Below are 3,752 nucleotides of genomic sequence, written 5' to 3' on the forward strand. Positions count from 1 at the left end.
GGGCTTCGCGCGGGCTCGGCGGGCCTCGGGCGGCGCGGCGATGTGGGCACCGGGCGGGACAAATCAGGTGGTGCCACATGGCGGCGGTGGGGCGGAGTGGACGTGTCCGTCCGGACGGAAATTTGTCCGGCGGCACGTGGAGAGGGAGGGGACTAGGGTTTGCCCGAAATTTTCGGGGAGTGGCCTTTATATAGAGGTAGAGGGAGCTAGGAGGCTCCAAATGAGGTGCGGTTCATGGCCACGCGATCGTGATCGAACGGCCTAGGTGATGGAGAAGGTTTAGGTGGGTTTTGGGACACTTTGGAAGGGTGTTGGGCTGCAACACACACGAGGCCTTTTCGGTCCCTCGGTTAACCGTTGGAGTATCAAACGAAGTCCAAATGGTACGAAACTTGACAGGCGGTCTACCAGTAGTAAACCAAGGCCGCATGACAAGTCTCGGTCCAATCCAAAAATGTTTAACACCCGCACACGAAAAGAGGTAGAAAGGGACACCGGAGGACATAGGATCACCGGAATGCAAAACAGACAACGGGGAAAATGCTCGGATGCATGAGACGAACATGTATGCAAATGAAATGCGCATGATGACATGATATGGAATGCATGACACGCAAGCAATGACAAGGCAACAACAGCGAATAACTGGGAGACACCTGGCACATCGGTCATGGGGCGTTACAGAACGTGTCATCTCCATGTGCGAAACAACATACATACACTGCCTTCTTCCGCCTTATTTTTTTACACAAACTGATTAGACCAAATAGAAGTACCATGCTAAATTTTGGAATTATTCCGGGCTCGTTTCGCCTTTTTTATACATTAATTGAGTTTCTAGGCATTTAATGTGCATAATTCAAATTTGAACTACAAGCACATGCTCCAGTTCACCAAAGTTGTTTGAAAAATCACATGTGTGTCCTTGGGTGAATTTCTAGGTCCCATGCAAGAGATGGGAGTGAAATTCAAAGATCTAGGCGTCGTGGCTTGGCCGAAAATATTGAGAAACCTGGTTTTTTAATTCCTGTAATTCCAGAACATGCCTAAAAATCATGAAACTTGGCATGGTGTCATGACATGGCACCAATATGCTGCGGTAATATTTTTGGCCGAATTGGGACAAGCTTTGGTGTAAGCTTCTTGCAAACCGGAGCTTCCCTCAAGATGGCTCGTGGTTCCGAGAGGGAACGTGTCACCTTCGTGTGCGAAACAACATACGTACACTACCTTCTCCCGCCTTATTTTTTTTACACAGCCATATTAGACCAAATAGAAGTACCGTGCTAAATTTTGGAATTATTCCGGGCTCGTTTCGCCTTTTTTATATATTAATTGAGTTTCTGGGCATTTAATGTGCATAATTCAAATTTGAACTACAAGCACATGCTCCAGTGGACCAAAGTTGTTTGAAAAATCACATGTGTGTCCTTGGGTGAATTTCTAGGTCCCATGCAAGAGATGAGAGTGAAATGCAAACATCTGGGCATCGTGGCTCGGCCGGAAATATTGAGAAACTTGTTTTTTTAATTCCTGTAATTCCAAAACATGCCTGAAAATCATGAAACTTGGCATGGTGTCATGACATGACACCAACATGTTGCCGTAAAATTTTTGGTTGAATTGGGACAAGCTTTGGTGTAAGCTTCATGCAAACCGGAGCTTCCCTCAACAAGGCTCGTGTTTCCGAGAGGGAACATGTCACCTCCGTGTGCGAAACGACATACGTACACTGCCTTCTCCCGCCTTATTTTTTATACAAAGCTAGATTAGACCAAATAGAAGTAAAGTGCTAAATTTTGGAATTATTCTAGGTTCGTTTGGCCTTTTTTATTCATTAATTGAGTTTCTGGGCATTTAATGTGCATAATTCAAATTTGAACTACAAGCACATGCTCCAGTGCACCAAAGTTGTTTGAAAAATCACATGTGTGTCCTTGGGTGAATTTCTAGGTCCCATGCAAGAGATGGGAGTGAAATTCAAACATCTAGGCATCGTGGCTCGGCCGGAAAGATTGAGAAACTTGGTTTTTTAATTCCTGTAATTCCAAAACACGCCTGAAAATCATGAAACTTGGCATGGTCTCATGACATGGCACCAACATATTATGGTAATTTTTCTATCCGATTTGCGAAGGCCCACACATTAACAATCAACAAAGTCATTTTGGAACAAGTGATGTCACGTTACAAATCGGAAACACAAGTATTATTGAAATTGTGGGCGTTCGACTTACCAATTACGTGCGGCCATGTGTCCCCTTTTTTATTGGCTAGTAGGTGTCGTGCGGGGTAGCTACTTGAGTACGGGTGGCGTGCGATCAGACCCCTGCGTGTGCTCATCGGGAGAAGAGCCTTTTGACCGCTACCCGCCGCACACCTCCCTCCCAACGTCTCCATTAATGGCGCTCGAGCACCTATTCTACGGTGTGGCTATGTCTCACTGGACTGAGATTTAAGAGAGAGAAATGAAAATCTGAAAAGAAAGTTTTGCACTGATCTTGATGTAACATTCGATGGACCTATATAGCATCGACTGCGACTTATAGCAAGCATGATGAATATAAGGACGATGATAGTGGATAATAATTGCCTTACATATTTAGAAACATAATTAAAAAAGCCACATGCGGCAACGCCCGAAATACACAAGGGCAAAAGAAGAAGGAAGACAACGATCTGGCTCGCTGATCTCTACTTTCTTGATGCGTTGTTGCAGGCCGCGGGAACTAGTCTCCGTGGCGAGCGGCGATGAGCTCTTTCTTGTCCTCAAGATGCTGCTTGAGAGCATGCACGGATTCCTCCACCAGCCTTCTGCGCTCGATGCGCAGCTTGTTATTCTCGTCCATAAGTTTCTCGATGATGACGTCGGTCCTCTTCAACAAGGCAGTGGTCTGCTCCTGCTGCTCCGCACTTCCGATGATCTTCGCCCTCAACAGGTTGCGCTCGGCCCGGAGCTTCGCTTTGCTCTCATTTAGTTGCCGGATGACGTCGGTAGACTGTTCAAATGAGGCTTGTAGGTCATCCTGCAACCTCGCCCACCTAGAGATCTGATCCATCTGCCTATGGACGAGGCCACGCATGCACCTATAAGAGTCCTCGCCTGCCCGTGAGGCATTTTCCTAGGCCACCGCGGCAAGGGAGGACATCTCTGCTGCATTCGCGGCGCGGCGAGACATCTCTTCTGCTTCTGTGGCGTGGCCGGACCAGTCTGCTGCATCAACGGTGCGGCGGGTCCTCCGTGCTGCTTCAGCGGCGCGGCGGGACCTCTCTTCTGCTACGGCCGTGCGCGGGACATGTTGGCTGCTATCGCAGCGAGGCGGGACATCTCTCGTGCTCCCGCTTCCAGGCTCGCCTCTCCCTGGTCACAATCTCTCGACCCAGAACTCACGCTGGCCATGGCAAACGCAAGGGAACGGTGATGAATGACTTGTTTGTTTTTGACTTTTTGTGGATGAGGAGTTGAGGATGAATGTACAGTCATCTTGGAGTAGTAGTATTTATAACCACGTAGTAATACGCTCCTAAGTGGGAAACTGTTTAGGTTTTGATCGGTGTGAACAGGTTTGCAATTTGGAATGTGACGGGACGCATGCTCAAAATTTACTGACGGTTATAAGTGCGGTACTATTCCCGAAAGGCGTAACGTGGGCACGTACGCCTTCTCGGCCGCGTACGTGGCGTTTGCACCATAGGGTGCACCTCAATAGGCAATGTCAACACACGTCTTTTAATTAGAATGGGTGTGCCCG

Source organism: Triticum aestivum, chromosome 5A (genome assembly GCF_018294505.1).
Source record: "Triticum aestivum cultivar Chinese Spring chromosome 5A, IWGSC CS RefSeq v2.1, whole genome shotgun sequence".
In the NCBI taxonomy this organism is placed as follows: domain Eukaryota; kingdom Viridiplantae; phylum Streptophyta; class Magnoliopsida; order Poales; family Poaceae; genus Triticum; species Triticum aestivum.